At 44.6% G+C, this 20,086-nt stretch overlaps 1 protein-coding gene across 3 annotated transcripts in view; it reads left to right on the top strand.

The window, feature by feature from the left end:
* Positions 1 to 20,086, top strand: part of DCX (doublecortin) — a 145,745-nt gene that overhangs the window by 35,333 nt on the left and 90,326 nt on the right. The window contains exon 1 of one of the 3 annotated variants that reach the window (XM_075107244.1): positions 4,864 to 6,266. The exons of the other annotated variants lie outside the window; for them this stretch is intronic. The gene's annotated coding sequence lies outside the window, so the exon portion shown is untranslated. Of the gene's footprint in view, positions 1 to 4,863; positions 6,267 to 20,086 lie in introns of those variants that run through there. 3 annotated transcript variants of the gene reach the window in all.

Raw genomic sequence — 20,086 nt, 5'->3', positions numbered from 1 at the left:
GCAGTCAAGATAAATCGTAAAAACATAGAATCATTAAGGTTGGAAAAGACCTTTAAGATCATCAACTCCAACCATCAAACCAACACGCCCAGGCCTCCTAAGCCATGTCCCCAAGTGCCACATCTACATGGTTTTTTGAACACCCCCAGGGATGGTGACTCCCCCACCTCTCTGGGCAGCCTGTTCCAGTGCCTGACCACTCTTGCAGTAAAGACATTTTTCCTAATATCCAATCTAAACCTCCCCTGATGTAGCTTGAAGCAGTTTCCTCTCGTCCTGTCACTGGTGACTTGGGAGCAGAGACCAACCCCCCCCTCACTCCAGCCCCTCTCAGGCAGCTGCAGAGAGCGAGAAGGGCTCCCCTCAGCCTCCTCTTCTCCAGGCTAAACCCCCCCAGATCCCTCAGCTGCCCCCCAGCACACTTGTGCTCCAGACCCTTCACCAGCTTCTTCTCTGGAGGCCAGTGCTCTTACAAGAATGGGGACACCTTTTACAAGGTCTCGAATTTGGTTGGCTCCTCAGGTCTGAGCTACCCCTCACTGTTCTAGCAGTATTTGTTCCTGCAAATACAGTCCCTTGCCCACCCACTTCAATTTCTTTCATATTCCTTATAACTCTTTCTGTACCCTGTCCGTTCTTGTCCTTCCCAAGCCATCCTCCCCCACTCCCAGCCCACCTCGGGCTCACATAAAGCTTGCGGGAGCAAAGCGAATTCTTTGCAATGTTCATATTTCAGTGAGTGGGTCGTATTGGACAGGGCTGCAGTGGAAAAGCAGCAGTGGGCAGCTGTTTCCCATTTATTCACATGTAACCTCCAGAGCGCTGTCAGCAGAATATTAAACAAGATTTTTGCATCTGCTTTTTTGGTTGGTTGGGTATCGGCCAACTGCTCCTGAATTCTGAGATTGACTAAGTGTCTGCATATCTCATTAGCAGGGTTGGCTAATCTTTATCGCTCACTGCCACAGCAAAACCTCAGCAGCTTTTAGCTCCTTTGCAGAACATAATCGTCTGCAAGTGTTCGATTCTGGTGACTTCTATTGCCAAGGCACAGCATGGGCTCTCTTCTGTTTCGTGAGGACTGAAGGAAAGCTCCAGGCTGTACTAGGCTGAAGAAAGCTGGTTACTCTTAGGAAAATAAATGTGCCTTTTCTCTGGGAAAAAGAAAAAGATTTAGCTTGCCTCTCTGCTAGGTTTGAAATCGCAGCACAGAATTGAGGACAGTACAGACATTTACTGACTGATTCACACTTGCCAGCCCAGAGTGACATCCACGTATTCATGGTTGTATTCCAGGCAAAACCCCAAGGATGTCCCAAGAGGTCATAATCTGTGGTGGACTGCAGCTCCTTGAAGCCTCCTCCCACCAGTCAGTTCATTCTCAGCTCTCTCACCTGCTGTATGTTCTGGTGAGCAGAGGCTATTCCAAGAGCTTGGCTAGCAGTAAGAAAAAGCAGGTGGAAAAAACTAGAAGGGAAAGATGCAGTCTTACGAGTCCCACAATGAGACTGGCTCCTTCTCTCTGCACTTGGTTGTGTGTCCACCCAGCAGAGACTTGGGTGAACATATTCCCTTCTCACCAAAAGCAGAGTTGTGAGGAAAGGAAATAGCTCTTCTCCCTGTCACAGTAAAGGCTTTTCCTGGCAGTACATTTACAAGTACTTCACCCGGTCTACTTTTAAATAATGCACTTGCCACCACTTAAGAGGAAATAGCAAAGGTGAAGTGTGTTTTCTGTGCTGGCAGTGATTTTGCCTTGGAAGCTTTCTCTGATCAGTCTTTCTGTCCGTTTTGGTGATGTAGCTTAAATTCCAGTGGGAGTGAGTAAAGTTCAGCCACCAAAGAAGAACATCTGAACACCCTGCAGTGTAATCAACTCTGCTAATTTAAATATAAGTTCTCTGAAGGGAATTTAAATCTCTAAATCTTCCTCAACCAGCTGATCTCCTTTAAAGTAGCAGGAAGATTTATATCACTACTTTTGCTAGCCATAAAATGTCTCTTGCCTTTTCATATTTTGAGATATTGCATTTTCAGTGGCTATAATTCCACAAACTACTTTCATGTTGTGTAAAATGTACATACAGTTTGCAATGCGTAACCTGTGATATAGGAGCTGTCTTGTCCCATCAGATATTTCCCGTAGGCAGGAAAATATTTTTTAAAAGAAATGAAGACAATAGAAATTTCTTTCCTGCTCTTTGTCACAAAAAAGCACAATCTCAGACCTAATGGTAAGACAAGGTCCACAAATTAATAACTCTTTTCAAAGGAAACCTGTATTAATGAAACTTGGCACCTCAGTCTCTACATTCACACATTCCTGTATGCAGAAATCAGGACTGTGACTTTTGAGACACGTCCTGTTCTTTCTGATAGTGGGACATTGAGGTATTTCTCGGATCCACTGACAGCTGATGATTCTGGTTTTTGCCCCGCTTGTGACTGTCACAGCACATCAGATTCATTGCCAGCTGAGGTAAGACTTGTTTTATGAGTCTGACAAGAAATGTTAAAGTGTCTGAGGTACTTCAGATAATTCATCTGAGAAGGAGGGTAAGTTCCTTGCACAGGAAACAGGCTAGCCTGTCAGAGAGAACTACAGAGAAGCAACTGAAGAGAATGCACACGTACAGAAGAATTCCAGTGCCACTCCTCCAAGCAGCAAAAGCAGTGTTTCAGTTGCCCCAGCCTGGTCTTGCTGAGGTCTCAAGACATTGAAATACCTCCCAAAACTCCTGATGACCCGAGCACCATTTTAATTTCTTGAGGTACTGCCGAAGCTTCCTTGCTTTCTGCTGCAATCCTCAAGTGAACCAGTGCGCCAGAGAGAATGAAGCAGTTAAATTATTATCCCTAGTGACAATGCTTGGCAGTAAGAACAGAAGCCCTTTTAAATGCCTTTCTGTTTGTCTGTGTCCAAAGTCACAAGATTTAACTTAGCGGTTACATGGTTTACTCTACCCCTGGCTTGCACCCGCAATGCTTTAGCAGCACAAAGTGGTACAAGGCCAAGCCAAAGCCATTTCAGAGGAAAGGTTTGTCCAAAATGATGCAACAATCCTCAACTCATTTGAGTAAAATAGAGATAAACTGGGATTAAATTTAATTGGTATGCTGATTATTGCCCGCTAAAGCTAATGATGTGGGAGATGTGTGCTCCGTGGTTTGACTGGTACAGGAATCTGAACTGAGCTGATTTAAAATCTGGATACAAGGTCTGGAGCTCATTGCATGAGCTGGTAATAGTAAAGGTAATAAACTCAGACATAAGAGCTGAGCTGCTGATGCTAGGGATTTGTAACTCTGTGTTACTAGGTGTCTATGCAGCATAAAAATATGAGGCTTAGAATATCTGGGCATGGGTGAAAGAGAATGCAACTTTCCCAAAAAGCACCTTAGAGTTGGTCATTGGGTATCAAAGGTGTGGTTGGTGGTTCATGATCCATTTCCCTATAATGGGATGAAGGAGGCTGGGACATATGCTAAGAGACAAAAGGTAATGTTGGGGTATCCATCATTTTCTTCTTTTATCTACTTAGCACTGCTGTTTCTCCCAGAAATCTGTGGGGTGCTGCCAATTTTCATGCAGCTATGGTTTAAAAGGTTTGGATATATTTTTTGATCCCACTGTTTTTGAACTCTGTATTGCTGCTAGGCTGGTGCAGATCATCTTGCCTACAATAGTCTTCAGCACCCTTCATCTTCCCATGCTGATTTAAACTGGAAGTTTGGATGCCTTCTAGGTAATCTTGCCAATATCCTCTAATGGCATAACATTTTATCCTAAAATGGTTCCTATACTTGGTGGTGTGTTGAAGATGAGGCCCATCTCCCCAGGGAAGTGGCTGACTCAGCCATGTTGGACACCTTTAAGAGTCGTCTGGACAGGGTGCTGGGCCGTCTTGTTTAGACTGTGCTCTTCCCAGAAAGGTTGGACTACATGATCCCTGAGGTCCCTTCCAACCTGAGATTCTGTGATTCTGTGATTTCTCTCCTAGCACTTAGTTTTCTCTCAGTTAAACACTTGTGAAACTGGCTTAATTCTTTGCTCTCCCATCTTTATGTCTGATGTGGCTTTAATACACATGATGGTGGCTGACTGTCTTTGTTCTGGGGACAAAAGTGGCCTTCAGTGCTCTGTTTTCACTTGAATACTTTGATTTACACATTTATTTCTATATGCCAATATATATGCCATGTCATGGAAAAGCTGGTGCCTGGCAACACAAACCATCACAAATGATCACAACATCTCACCTTTCCTTAATGGCCTTGGCCTAACATCTCCAGGTAAGGGATGCAACTGGCTAGCTGACATTGCCCTCAGGAAATGCTCTGTCCCTTCTCTGGTTCCCCCTCCTTTCACTTGGAAAATCTTTGATAATTACATCAGTGCAAAGGCAAGTGATCTGTTGTTATAATTCATTTGATAATTCAGCCTAAGCTCCATGTTCCTCTTTGCACAAATGAAATTTGCTCTGTTCACCAAAGATCAGCTCCTCAGCTACCTGCTTACTCACAGAGCCCCTTTCTTCATTAGATGACTGAAACCAGCGAAGCGTGACCTTCTTCCCAGCACAGATGACCTCAGGGAAACAAAAAAGGTGCTTTTCATTAGAGAGGTCCTGGAGATCCTGCCATAAAGAAGAGAGATATATTGATTTCTGGAAGAAGATATAAAGCTATAAGAACTCCTTGGTCACTTACTGGAGGCAGCATCTCCTGTTCTCAGACAGGGGCAGCAGAGAGAGATTCCTCTCTGCTCAGCTGTTACACTGGGGCTCCTTATCCTGGCTTCTTACAGTTTTTCCATCCCTCACCTATGCTTCTTTTTGTTTTAGCAGGTTTTGCCTGAAAGAACTGGATGAAATTTTAATAAATATCTTCTTGGACAAGAAAAGCATTCAGGTTTGGCCTGGAAACCACATTCTTTTCCCCAGGAGCTGGAAGAGTTGTTCTTTAAGTGCCTATAGACACTTTTTCCCAGAGCAACTGCAGCCAGGGTGCCACCTCAAACAAAACCCATGGACATGATGCTTTCTGCTGTTGATGTCTTTAGATTAAGCTTGGATATTTTCCCATTAGAAATCATAGTGGTGTAATGGCTATTGGCTCTACATCTTTACTGAAGTGTTACACTACGGATCCAACTAAGGACTTGAGGATCTCACAGTTCCTTTTGGCCCTCACAACTACCAATCTATTTGAAGATAAATCCTCCATACCCAAGACCTCAGGTCTGTGCTACCAGAGGACTGTGTGCCTTCTTTTGTACCCAGATTGCGATAGGCATTCTCTTGCCTAGCAGGGAGATGGTGCAGCCTCAAACCACTCCCAATCACTGCAACAGTGCCCAGTGCAGAGCACTGCCGTGAAAGCTGTGCCAGTTGGAGAGTTGAAAGCAGGAGCAGAAAAGGAAAGAGATCATATACGAAATGCTGAAAGAGAAAAGCACCCATACCCTTTGCTTGCTGCAGCAGACATTTCTTTGCCAGGACCCCCTTGGAGGCTACTGGAGAGATCTCTGCTGAGTTGCCCTAATGACCTATACAACGGACTAAAACAACTTTCAGGAGATTTTACTTTCCCATCTGTAAGGGCTCCAGCCTCCATCATACTGATGCCCTTCAGTAACATTCCCTGCAAAACAGCTGCCTCTTAGCCATCACTCTCCCTTCCTCAGCGGCAGGTGATGTCAAACTGCATTATGCAGCCATGAATCTCCAAATCTCTCTGGGACTGCAGCAGATAAAAGCAATCATCTCTGTAATTAATATGTTTGATAAGTAATAGATAATAAGTTAAAATCCATGAGATGCAAGTAATGGCAGAACTAGCTGAGGATGACAGTGAGAGAGTGGTGGAGAACAAGAACCAAGCAGGGAACTCAGCTGGGGTAGCAACTGCTGTAGCTGTTTTAGTGCAGATTCACTGAGACTCTTCAGCAGAAAGTGCAACTTAAATAACTTAAACTTAAAACCAAGGCCCCAAAAACTGGTAGCTGACATAAAAGGGACCTCATGCAGCACCGGCAACTACCAAGAAGTTATTAGGACAGCAGGATGAGAGAAATGGCTAGAAATGTGCTTTGTCTTGGCCAGTCCTGAAATGCTGTCTCCAGTTGAGTTCGTAATTCCTCTGAGGGCTTTGCTTGTTTCTGTTATCTACTTTTTCCTTTGAGAGTGGACTGATCCTCAAATTTATCACCTGTAGTCATGCTTTCTCCAGGGGATGAAGAGCCAAAGTAGGAAGGACGTGCAAAGGTGCGATAAGAATTACAACGCAAAGCCATCATCTTGCCCTTTTTCCTTTGAAACACTCCTGATCCTCATTTTTACCTGCCTCTGAACTCAAAGTACATTTGGATTCATAATAGCTGTGAGTTTTCACTGAAGGTTTCCTTTTGCTGTATCCAGAAGCTCCCCAGCTTCCTCAACCACATGATCAGGTTCATGAGCGAGACATTTGAATGCCAAGGCTCTTTTTTCCTTGCCACCCATCTTTTTGTCCAAGGTAGTTGCTGAGGTGCAGAGAGTAGAACAACATTCTATTTCCATTTACATCTGTGAAATCCCTGCAGTGATAAAAGGTTTGTTCAGCTCTCACTGAGCACACGATCTGGCTGATATTTAATCCACAGCAATAATAATTTCATTACATTTGAGATTTCTGTCACTGAAAAAGAATAGATTGGTGTGCTAGAAGCCCAAAATATCAACCACATCTTCACTGCATATCCCATTATGTTGTTTTATTTGGTGTCAATATTAATTTGTAAAGAGCAATAGCCATCAATAGGCAGTAATAAACAGGAGTATCCAGTGACAACCACTTTGTACAGTGGATGCTAGTTGAAAGTTTCTAAATAACCTCTACAAGTCATTGTTTCTGGATACTGTCAAGGATCTCAGGGCTCCAGAACATTTAGCAAGCTATTTAGACAATAAATACTGCACAAGAAGTATTTATGAATTTATAAAAGAGTAAAATAGTTTTTTGTAGCTGACAGTGCAGATTCACTGAGACTTTTCAGCAGAAAGTGGAACTAAAAACCAAGACCCTGAAAGCTGGTAGCTGACATAAAAGGGGCCTGATGCAGCATCAGGAACTGCCAAAACTTTACAGCGTGGAGCAACCACCAGCCCTCTGGGGCTGACAAACAGCCTGGGGGTAGGTTATTGCCCAAGTGTTACTACTCAGGTTTTACAGCAGCTTCAGAAGCAGCTGTCTTGCTGGGTCTGTGATGCACAAAACCAGACAAACCCTGATCTGGCCTAGCTTCCTAGTTTGTGGTTGGCTAAATCAGTGGTAGCTGGTGGCCTCCTGATTAGCTGGTGAAATAATATTTTCTCCCTAGAATCAGCCCAAACTAGCACATTTTAATTTGGGGGGGAAAGGGCAAAACTCTTTGTCATGTTTCACCTTAAAAACAGCTTGCCTATCCTTTACAGGGAAAGCTTTGTTCTCCCCTGCTTCCAGAGAAAGGGATCCCCGCTCTGCAGCACAGCAATATCGCATTAGGTCTCCATGGGCATGACTCTCACATGCAGTTTCCTAAACAGTAGAACACTTTTCTTTAAGGAGCCTGAGGGAACAAGGAAGAAAAAAATGGAGGAGGCAGAGTAGTGGGAGATGCTCGCTAGGGACCTTGACTTTTCAAGAGGAGAGTGCCACAGGGTGATTGATGTCCTCACATCAACAAAAGACAAACACAGCTGCCCTGACTTGTATATTCAGATTTTGACTGTAACCCCTTACAGTACAGAAAGCTCAAACTTTGAGAGCCCGCAATAGCGGAATAGAGAAAAAGGCTTCTTGTATTGTGGGCTATTACAAATCTCATATACTGTTGAAGTGTTACAATTTCTCTACCGTAGCCTTACCAAACCACTATCAGAAATACTAGGGGAAGGAAATCATCCTACCCAATTTCCTTTAAGTACTCTGAATGGCCACACCTGGGTTTTGCTTTGAACAAATCCTTGCCAGCAAGCCTCTATTTAAAAGGTATGTAAAGTCTTACTGGTGGGCAGGTTATTTAGTAAGTTCTGGTGGCTATTTTTTTTCTCTGTTAAATTTACTAGGCTTGGGTAATTTGAGGCTTTGTTCTGTATGTGGTAGGTAGTGTTTCTTTTATGTTGGAGCTAGGGGGAGGACAAAAAAAATGGGGAGATTGGGGGTTTTTTTCTACCTTTGTTTCTAGAAAGTGTCTGTGGTTAGAGAGCAAGTGTTTCTATGCTGATAAGCTAGTTGTAGTACTGGCTTTTAATCTGAAAAAGAAAAAAGCTTTAGGCTATGAAAATATCTGGTTTCACCTGAGTGCTTTTTGTACTGTAGTAGCAGAGTAAGGTAAGGAAAGCCTTTGTGATGTCTTGTGCTGAAGACACCAAGCAGAGGCTTCAGGAAGCCTGTGTGCTGAGCATTGCACACTCTGGGCTCCCTTAACAGGGGAGACAAGCTTTCTGTCTGCAAGTATGACAGAACTGTGTTGTGATGCTCCTGTTGTGGTTTTGGTGTTCAGGTCATGGCATTGTCTCTGTTCAGGGCCTTCCTGCCTCAGTGCAGGGGGTTAAGCACTTTCCTGGCTCCCTTTCTCTGACCTTGCTCTCTAGTTAGCTCACCTTTTCCCTTATTTCTAGTCTGCTTGCTAGCACGAAGATAATCTTGTTTCCAGCATCTGCTTGCTCTTAGTTAGACCTCAATTGCAGGTTCTTTAAGAGTAGTTCTCACTTGTGTTTTTCTTATATCTTCCTTTCCTTGCTCTCCCTTCTGCCTGTGCTGTACATGTGCTCATTGCTTTAACTCACCTCTTTCACAGCATCAGAGCTATGCTGGCAATGGGCCATCTAGTGCTCCAGATGGCTGGCACTTGCTGCCTCTGTCACAGGCTGAGGTAATGAGCTAGTTATTCCAGAAATAAATCCAATGCTATTTACTTCAGGGAATAGTTAAACTAGAATGAGTTCTTGCCTGTTTCATTTCTGAAGGATGTGTTTCCTGCTACTTAAAACATCTTCCTCTAACATCACTCTGAATCTGCTCCAGGGCTTCCTGACTGAGGCATGGAGCAGACCGTTCTCTAACAAAGGTGTAGTAGCACCTCTCCACTTTGGCATTGTTAGTCTGATGATGACTGTCACTTTAGGCTGGCTCACCCCTAGTTTTATCCACTCCATGGCTGGTTTTTCCAGTGGATGTGCAGAACATAAGTGAACCAAAAGCTCTTTTGCCAGCCTGTATGATACAGCCTCTCCTAACTGTGAGTAACTTACTGGTGGTTGTTTGGAATGGTATTACTTGACTCATTATGTTCTTTGTTTCAGTGCTCTAGAAATCTTATCCCCTTAGATCCAGGGCCTTAAGTCCTGTATGTCATTATTTGGCTCATGGATCCCATTGTATATACTCTGGACACTTTGCAAACACCAGGGTCTTTACAATAGGGCAGCCAAACCAACAAATACTTTGCTTCTGCTGTGGCTAAAACTTGTTTGGGCCAGTTGTAGGGAAAAGTTTGCTTACCCTGGAACCAGTTATTATTGATGGGAAAATGAGTGGAAGCATGTGGCAAGCTCAGTGTATGAGGGGAGTCTAGAAAATTGTGCCACTTCTGGGATGTCTATATTCAGCTGGATCATGGCTAAACTGGAGAGCAGAGTTTTGGTAGGGAGTAGCAAAGTTGAAACTGTGATGGGTAATTGCTTTGTATTAACAAGTACAGTCTGGGTTAGAGCTATCTACATCCCTTTGGGGCAAAGAGATATATAAAGGTATTTGGGAAACAAGACTGAGAGAAGAGTTATTATGCAAATAAGAATCTCAGAATTAATTTTACTGTGAGAGCCCCTAAAGAAGCGTAAGAAAAAGCTGACCTGTCTCCTCTGTTGAGGAGCAGTAACTTGAAATTAGGATGAGAAGCCAGAAATATGGGAAGCTCAAGAGATTGAGGAAAGGACTGTTGCTTGTGGCAGCTGCTTATAAGCTATCATGTGTGCTTGTCCTGGGACTTGTCCAGCTCCTATCACTCTAGCAGAAACACAGATATGCCACCTTCCATGCCACGCAGCTAGTGAGCTAGCATCCACCCCTGCCACAGCACAGGCTTGCTCCTGTCTGAGACTCACATGACCTAACGTAACCCCTGCTTTGTAATAAATCCAATGTGCGTAGAGACATATCTGACATCCACAATGCACTAAATCCTACAGTGGATTAGAAATATATTTATAGGAGCAAGCTGAATATTAATAAGCAGTCCCTCTCTGAAATTTAAATGTCTCCTAAAATTACTAGTTCTTCAGCCAACATAAATTAACATAAAACTGCTGCTAATCTCTGTCCTGGGTGAAGGGATGGAAAGAAGCCCTCCAACACAGCAACTCCAGATCCTAATTAAAAGCACCAGCTCTGTCAGTAGTTCAATGAATGGGACCTCCTATCTCCTACCCTACTAATTAGCTAGATGTTGCTGTAATCTTCTCCCTTGCTAGGCAGCTCACTTGTATCCCCTTTAATGACTCCAAAATGGTCACTTCAAGTAGTCCTTCCATATGCGTTTGTCCTGCTAGTTATCACCCTGTGTAGGGATATTTTTCAATTTTATCCTTTCTCAAGAAAACTCACTTTGGTGAAGCATGTGCCTGGGTTTAGGGTTTGTTCAAGAGCTGGGAAGACTGAGCAGTCTCCATGGATTCAGATCTAAACTCTCCCCTTTATAACTGCAGCAGCACAGGCTGAAGAATAGACTGGGCTCTAATCTTGAACAGCCATTCCTCATGTGCTCTGTGTAGGCCAGGCTGGTAAGGTGTAGTCAGCAAGCAAGTATCTTGAGCTGGCCCCTCTCAGTACAGAGCTGAGCTATTGAATGAAACATGGATGAACAGCATGTGGGTTATGGCTTGTCTGACTTTGTGCTCTAGCTTCAGTCCTTGGGGTGCTGATATCCATGGGTGCCCTGGGGTTGTGGGCAAGCATTGCTCCCTCAAAAGAGGCAGTATGTGAACTCTGCAGGGAACATCTGATCTGCTGCCTAACAGCCTCTGAAGATCCAGGAAGACTCTGAATGCTTAAAGCAATACTGAAAATGTGGTATTAGGTGTTTAAGGGTTGCATGCAGAAAATGAGCTGTTGAAGGAAGAGGGAAATGTGCCTGAACAGGAACTCACAGCATAAAGTAGTTGTCCTAGAGCTAGCCAAAAGGAAATCCTGGGCATGGGGACTTGTAGAAAATGGGCTGTGTGCATGTGGTTGTATGCTGCCTGAAATGCCAATGTGTGTGCATTCAAAGCTGTGCTTTGGACAGCGCTGCTCAAAGGAAACCACTTGCATAAAATCTTCATCAAGGGTGTGGAAGTAAAAAGGGAGACTCTGGCACTGCTAAGGCACAGCAGTCGGTGACCACATGCATGTGGTGTGAACTTCCTATGTGCTAGTGTTGAGAAGCTAGTAAGAATTTTATGGAATGAGTTAAAGGCAATGGAATGGGTTGTTCAGGGAATACCACGGAGGTCTGTTCTGCAGAGTGGTTGGCTGGAGTCTAAAACGCCCAGGATATTCTCTTTAGGCTCTGAGCTCCTTCAAAGATTTGATTGCAGTGACATGGAATGTCTTCTCTGACCCTTTTGCTTCTTTGAGGCAAGAAAGCAGATGCTTTTGGCTGTGCATGCTGCTGGCCTGCATGGCTCAGTGTTACAGAGAGAAACTCTTATTGGGTTGCCATCTGCTGGCACTGTATTTAACTGCTTCCTACTGGGGGTAGCAAAGAGAAGGACATCTACAAAAGGGGGTCAAGTAAGCCTGAAGTGAAAGTGCCTGGCAACTTCTTCTCTTCACGTGCTTTACAAGTCCTTCAACCAATTGTCTGTACTGGCTTAGTAGACCTTGCATTAAAGGGAAGAAAGCTGTGTTGTCATGTAGGAAGCCTAGTGTCTGTTCTAACTTGAAATGGTTTCTTACTGTCATCACCCAATGGGCCACAAGAAAAAAAACAATTAACTTCTGCAAAGCCTTCATTTGGTCTGATTTGAATCAAACAAATCACACGACAGCTAATGTTTCAATGTAATATTGGCTAAACTAAAATTCCATCTCTGGAGCTTTCTTGCCTTAGGAGTAGCTCAAATGATAAGGTAGTATAGTTTAAGCAAGGACCATTCTGCTTTTGATAACCCTGGGAGACAAAAATCAGGGTGTGTCTGTTTCTTTTCTGCTTTAGGGGTGGTAAATCCCAATGTGCAAACTGAAAGGTGTGAATAAATTTAATCTCCGTCATTGCCAAGAAGCAGTGGTCCAGGCCTGAGTAACCATTCAGAATTATCTGAGAGAAGCTCAAAGCTCGTGAGCCTGCTGAGACTGAGTTTGTCTTGTTAGGCTCTTGGAAGTGTGTGCTTAGTCTGTTGTGGTGGGTTGACCCTGGCTGGATGCCAGCTGCCCACCAGGCTGCTCTACCACTCTCTTCCTCAGCTGGGTAGGGGGAGAAAAATACAACTAAAGGCTTGTGGGTTGAGATAAGGACAGGGGGAGATCACTCACCAATTACTGTCATGGGCAAAATAGACTTGACTTGGGGAAAGTAATCTATTACCAATCAAATCAGAAGAGGGTAATGAAAAATAAAACCTGAATCTTAAACCACCTTCCCCCCCACCCCTCCCTTCTTCCCAGGCTCAACTTTACTCCTGATTTCTCTACCTCCTTCCCCCCAGTGGTGCAGGGGAATGGGGTTTGCGGTTAGTTCATCACATGTTGTTTCTGATGCTCCTTCCTCCTCACACTCTTCCCCTGCTCTAGCTTGGGGTCCCTCCACAAGCTTCTCAAATGTGGGCCTTACCACAGGGTGCAGTCTTTCAGAAGCAGACTGCTCCTGTGTTGGTCCCCCACAGGGTCACAAGTCCTGCCAGCAAACCTCCTCCAGTGTGGGCTTTCCACTGGGTTCCAGCCTGCTTTGGGCATCCACCTGGTCCAGTGTGGGGTCCTCCATGGGCTGCAGGTGTATCTCTGCTCCACCATTAACCTCCATGGGCTGCAGGGGCACAGCCTGCCTCACCATGGTCTTCACCAGGGGCTGCAGGGGAATCTCTGCTCTGGCACCTGGAGCACCTCCTCCCTCTCCTCCTTCCCTGGCCTTGGTGTCTGCAGGGCTGTTTCTCTCACGTATTCTCACTCCCCTCTCTTAGCTGCTGTTGCACAGCAGTTTTCCCCCCTTCTTAAACATGTTATCCAGAGTTGCTGATGGGCTCGGCCTTGGCCAGCGGTGGGTCCATCTTGGAGCCAGCCAGCGTTGGCTGTGTTGGATGTGGGGGATCTCCTGGCAGCTTCTCACAGAAGGCACCTCTGCAGCCCCCCACTACCAAACCTTGCCACGCCAACCCAATACATCTAAGCTGAAACTTGTAGGAAGAATAACCAAATTACAGGAGTTGGGTTGATAAGAGGAAGTTGAAACACAAGACTATGAGCTACCAGTTTGTTTGAATTAAATCCATTATCATTAAATACTAAATGTTTAGCTCAGTTTTACCTGGATTTCTGATCACAAGTGATCATTTCTGGCAGGATGCAGTGTGATGCTGAACAGACACTGCATATTATGTTGATGAATAGCCATTACGCAGTTGTCAGTTCTGTAGCTGGGTAAGGGCAAGGCTTATGCTGCTGCTCAGTGGGTTGGAGGCAGTGGGCATGCTTCAGAGCTTGCAGTGTCCTCGCACATCACCAAGCCAAAAAAGCCAGGATCTTTCCTTTCCTAGCTTCCTGCTGTCATGCCCAGGAGGTGGAAGGAGAGGTGATTCATTTCTTTCTTGCCATAGCAGTTCATACAAATGATGGACTAGCTGTTGTTCCTGCAAGTCCTTGCTGAGATTGCATGGCCCACAGCTACAGCAGCGCTGCCACTAGAGCACGGTGACTGCAGCCTTCCTCTCCTTTCTAGGGACCCAACAGCACGGCTGTGAGCAGCGAGCTCCAAACCGAGCAGCACCCGAACAGGAATCAGTTTCCACTCCTGATGCTCAGTTTTACCACAGGGTGGCATCGTTGTTGCCTTCCAGACACCTATGGCACCGGGAAGCGGCACCCTGCGGATGAGGGTTGGAGGGAAGTCCTCACACAGCGATTGCTCGAGTGGGCGCTCTGCAGGTCTGTGCTGCTTTGCAAGGCGCAGTGGACGTCCCCTTTTGTGCACTGAACTTGCGCATCTTCTGCGCCTCGGATTTCCTGGCACATCTGCCAACCCCGCAGGGAGCCGATGTGTATGGGTGTTACTACATCTATGAGAGCGGTGTGTGTGCGATGTGGATTGTGATTAGTGCTGTGGGAAGTACTATAGACCTCGCTCTACAGGTCCCCCTTTCACACATCTGTGGACAAGGCATGGAAGGAGGCCTAAAGTGGATATCCCAAAGTGAAGCGAGCGTGCTATAAAGAAGAGAATGAGAGAATCTCTGGTGTGACCAGCCTGGAGATGACTGGGCTAGTGTGGGCTAAAAGTCAGACAAGCACTGCCTTTCATAATTCTCTTTCAGGGTTATGTCTCCAGGCTTAGCCCACAAACTGGCGATTTGGGCCAGTCAGCAGTGCGGAGGGCTGGATCGTTGCAGGGTGACCACAATGAAACAAGTCATGACTCTGCCTAGGAGACGTGCAAAGGCTATTCGCGTTGTGGTGTGGGCCTTGAATTAATCTTGAGTAAGAGGTATTTGAGCAGAGTGCTCCATGTGCTTTCAGGGTTAATAACTGTAAGGATCAAACTGAAAATACTTTTTGGGTTGCTTAGTGAGTGGAAGTCACCTAATTCAAAAAGAGTTTGGATTTCTAATTTGAAACAGAATAAGACTTTAACTCAGAGCAGCAGAGTGCTTCATGGGTACAAAGAACAAAATAATGGCCTGTTAGTATTTATGGCTGTACCCTGTATCCATAGTGGGGCTGCAGTCTGCTCATCTGCCTTTCTCTGGTGGTTAGAATAAAGCAGGAGATGGATAAAAGTAGTGGCAGTAGCAATTATATAGTAATATACCATTATCCCATGGCATGAAGGTGGGATGGTAATGTTCTGCTGGGACTTAACAGGGTACACACAGCTCCGGGGGCGTAAGACTATCGCTGCAGGAGGGCCTTTGCCTTTGTAGTTTAGCTGATGCTAATGGAGAAAAGGACTGGGGTTATAGCTCGCAGGGCCCTTGGTAAAGCCAGTCTCCTACTGATATTCTTTTTGTTCAGCTAGGCAGGACTGGACCTGATTTTTTTTTGACTACCACAGCATTCCATTAGTTGATTTTTCTGACTTGAGCCATGTGCCCCCATGCATCCCATGTAAAGACCACCCTCAAATTCAGAATGAAGGGAGAGCAGGGTCCCATTACACACTCAACAGTAAGTGGCTCTAGGGCTTGTTTCTCTGGAGTTTGAGGTCCCAGAAACATACTTATTTCCTTGTGGCTTGCAAGTAGCTGCTTTTTGGTTCTAGCTCTGTGGTTACCAATAACTGCTTATAACTGAGTTTAAAATGGAAACCTGCTTTATCTGATGCCTGAGCTCCTATTCTTGCTCAATTTGTGTGTTTATGTAGCTGGTATTGGTAGCCCTTGTGAGAGCTCATTGAGTCAGAAGTGTAGTTGACAGCACCTTCACATGACACCAGGAGTTTCTTCTGAACTGGTTCATGATCCAGACTTTGGAATACTAGTCCTGATGTTCTGGTATGGTTCTTATTCTCCTGTTCGATTGTACTGTGGTTCACAAAGTTTTCCAGGCTGGGAATTTCATCTAATGAGGAAGAACAAATAATCTATAAGCAGCGTGTAATAATATTTTATCTTACATTGGGGGGGCTTCCTAATGAACAGAGTCTGTGTAATCTGACGATAAAATATCATCAGAATCGGCACTGGATTTTCTGGTGTCGGCTTCTAGCCCAATAGCTCCCAAATCATCTAGTGCTGCCCTGTGATGTTAAACAATGGCCTAGTTTTCAGTGTGCTGCAGATGTTCAAAAGAAAAGGGAACTACTTTTTTTCCTAAAAAGGTCAGCACCAAGGCACTGATAGTCATTGTCTCCCTGCTGGATGAGATGCTTCTCTCCAGTGAAGCCTGTTCAGGGACTTTAATGGAGCAGGAGGATGCCCCGTGCTTGTCTCTTGATGGTCATGCTGTAGACAAGGAGGAGAACTTCTGCCTGAAGCCATCTCTCACTTGTCAGCACAACTCTGGTATGCACGGAGGGAACAGGGAAAGAGCAGCAGAAGTTCAGATCAGAGTTTCAGTACTTGAAATAGAGCTATTTAGAAGGTAGTGTCTCAGTGTTTCATCCTGTAGTCTTTGCTCTAAAGATAAAACATACACGTAGCTCTGTGTAGGTTCTCAGGAGGTATCTAAAATCCCTGGATACATTAATAGCTGCTAGGGACAGGGCTTTGCATGCCAGAATGTGTTTGGAACCTGCTTCCTTCCTGTGCTCCCAGTGCTCAAGGGTGCCTTGTACTAGAAACAGGGTGTTGCTGGCTGCTACATACAAGACCCAGCTTTTCAAAGCCCAGTAGTAATTTTGGGAGAAGAAGAATCAGATTTGGTTTAGTGTATGATAGAGTTTTCAGTGTGGGCTCTGGTTGCTGGAGAAAGGGGACTGAAGAGGTCAGAGCTGACCTTGTTATAGCATGTTTTATTGTCTTTCCATTCTGCCCGACTGCGATGAGCCTGTATCTTTCTAAAATGTGAGACTGCAGCTATGCAAGCAAGAAATCTCAGTTCATTCATGTTTAAACAATGGTCTTTCAGTGTGCTCGTGTATTGTAATTTGCATGAGTCTTTGAGCAGATAAGTTTTTCTTTTAATCTAGGTAAATGAGTTTTTAAATTGCTGTATCTACCTTTAAATTTCAATACAGATGCAAAGCAATGATTATCAGTAGTTAATTATAGATAAATATGTGTGCCTGAAGAACAGTAGCAAAATAGCTGAGCGGTAGCTGCAGCCATGAAAAAAAAAAATCACCATTTATTATTGTTCTCTGTGAATTTTTAGGATAAAACTGATTTGAACCATCCCCTAAAAACAATGACACCAGCATAAAAGCACTCTTTCCCCACTCTATCTTCTTTCCTGGAGAGTGTAAAAAATTCTTTGAGCTGCCTCTCTCAGCTGTTACTGCTGGTAGAAAGAGGTGAGCAAGCTGAATGACAATTATTCCTACTATGTAGCTGAGAGCTCAAAGCTTCTACTCAACAGCTGAGCTCAGCCAGAATCTACGCTCTAAATACTGATTACTCATCTCCTGCCAAGAGACAGGTTTCCTTAGAGCCTTATAGCTACCCTGGAAGTTTTCAGCACCCGTGCTGTGCTGCCAGAGGCCAGATGTGTTGGCACAAACACAGGCTGTGCCAGGGTGTGAGCCTTCTACCAGTAAGGTGGGATGTGCTCCAGAGATAGTGTGGACCTGTTTGAGTCTACCTATGGGCAACGCGTTGGGGTGCATGGACCTCACAGATGCTTGTAACATTGAGGTTCATAATGAAACCGATAGTCTGAGAGCTCCAGGTTGGGGCAATTTGCCACCTTGTGACCTCTAGTTTTTGTCCTAAGGCCACTGAAGGCATCTTTTTTGTCTTCTATTTAAAATGCTGATTTTGTAGGTCATATGCATTCACTATGTGATAATGAGAAGGTATTTGCCTAGGACACTCGTGGCAAATCCTGCTGCCTCTGCTGGGCTTGGTCTGGGATGGCATTGACTGAGTGTACTGAGTGGAAGTCTCATATGAAAACAACTTCTGGTCTATTGTTGTGATCTGTAAGCTTGTAAGATGGGCTGTCTGGAGATCCTTTGCAAATAGTCCTCCAGTGGCACCTGACTTCACAGTCACTGCCTTCAGAGTGACAGAAAGGATCTATGTTTGAAAGGAAACATCTTGCATTTTCAACTTGAATGTGATGTGATTCCCTGTGATGGCTTTGATGGGATTTTCCTTTCCATTGTTTAATATTTGGAAGTCCTTCAAACCAATGTTACATTCAGCAGGCATTTTGAGAAAGGCTGGCAGTCATGTATTCAGTTAGAATTACTGTATAAAATGAAATTACCAATAAATTATTAACTACTTGGTTATGGTCTCCTAACTACTACGATGCAGCACATGGACAACCTTAGAGAAAGGAAACATCTGGATTTTCTTGTGGTTCTGTTTGTCGTGACCTTGGCTGGGACTTGCAGACTGTGAATCATATGTAATTTGGTCAGCAAAAATGTACTAACAAGCTCTGTGAGGTTCTGCATGTTCTCCAGGGTACAGGCAGATGTTTCCATGGTTTTCTGCAAGCTTTGCAAATTGCTGTTAAGGGAAAATGCTGCCACAGAACTGCCACCAGAATTTGGCTTGTGGAACTCACTGAGTCTGGCAGGATTTACCCAAGATATCGTGGGGTGTGCACGGGGGTGGGGGTGCTTCATTTTCTGCTATCACGGAATTTGTTTTCAGCCGGGAAGAATTTAGTGATTGTAGTGATTTGCTTGTAGGAGGGGCTGAGCCAGAAGAAACCTAGTGCAAAAGGTATTTTTCTCTTGGATGACTGTTGTGCATTATAATGCTTTCTCATATCTGGATGTGTTGGGAATGTCTTGAGTGAGTTCATTGAATAACTCATTATGAGCTGCATTGTTTCCAGATGCTTACAAGAGGCTTATTAGCACAGGAAATGGCCTTTTCACTTGCAGCCTGCTTCCTGTTGATCCACCAGAGGATGTAAAGGCCTTTTTCTCCCAAATTTCAGCAGGGCTTATCTGAAGCCAAAGTCATCTGTTGAGATTGAGGGGATCTGCTAACGGTGCACAAATGCACTGACTCACCCAGCCTCTGGGGTCTGGAGGCTGGCTCTGGAGGAATGACAGGTCTCACCCAAGTAATGCTGGTGCTGTGGAGCACAGGTGAGGAGCCCCACATTGGCTGGCAGCTGCAGGTGGCCTTGGAGCCCAGCCTCTGCTTCCACCCTCTCCTTCTCCAGACTGAAGACTTTGTCCTTGCTGCTCCCTGGGGTTTTGAGTGATTCAGGCTGTACAAGGGTCCAGCCCTCTGACTTCAGGGTCTGAACAGCCTCTGCAGATGGTTACAAGGCTTGGAGTAGTGAAACTATGCTCTGGAGGTATTCCTCCACCCTTCTCTCCCCAGCAGCTGAGCTGACTTTGGCTTACTAGCGTTGGTATTTAAAAGACTTTCAGATGTGTGTGGTCCCTGTAAAAATAAATCTCCAAAGGAAACAAATGTTATGTGGTGAAAGTCTGCCAAGTCCCCGTTGCTTATTAGCTCATAGTATTATGTAGAGACTTAACTCTATAGCCTGATATAGATAATTCTTCGACGAACTGTCAGCTCTTTTGAAGATTCAGGTTTAAAGCCTGTTGCTCTGTAGGGTCAAGACTGAGCCATTGGCTTTGTGGGCTTTCAGTTTCGAGTGCCTTGACACATTTGGCAGAGCCCTGAAATAGTGATTTGTCATTTCAGAGGGTTTTGGCGTGTAAGTTCACACCAAGCGAAGCTTTCAAAGCAGCGATCAGGGATGACATTTTCAAAGCAGACCAGAACAACAGAGGTTAAAATAAGAAATGTAATTAGACATGTGCATCTAAATAGACGGACTTGAAAATGTTAATCCAAGACTTCTTTCAAAAGCAGTGATCACTTGATTTAATTTTTTCCAGAATTGCCATCTGTGGTGCAGCCAGATTCAGCTACTTATCACCCTGACTTATATCCTGATGGGGGAACATGCTGTACTATCAGATGCAATTTTTTATAGAAGTTAGGATGATGTACAGCAAAGCAACTGGGCGTTGACATAGAGCGTACTTAAGACTGCAAATCCTAATGATGCTAGAAACTGGATTTTCTAGGTATTTGTGAAAAAGTTAGCACAAAGCAGCCACAAAATCCCTTTTACCTCCAGTCTGTCCCTTTCCAAAGTATCACAGTTGCTCAGCAATGTCAACAAACGTGTCTTTATACAGATTTAGTTACACAGGCAAAAGTCTAAATGTTAGCTTCCTGGAGGAAAGATGATTCACCTGATTTAAATCAGATAATTTAATCTGAAGAGC

This window comes from Phalacrocorax aristotelis, chromosome 11 (genome assembly GCF_949628215.1).
Source record: "Phalacrocorax aristotelis chromosome 11, bGulAri2.1, whole genome shotgun sequence".
In the NCBI taxonomy this organism is placed as follows: domain Eukaryota; kingdom Metazoa; phylum Chordata; class Aves; order Suliformes; family Phalacrocoracidae; genus Phalacrocorax; species Phalacrocorax aristotelis.
The sequence above is the reverse complement of the archived record's forward strand: the minus strand, read 5'-3'. Positions and strand labels throughout refer to the sequence as shown.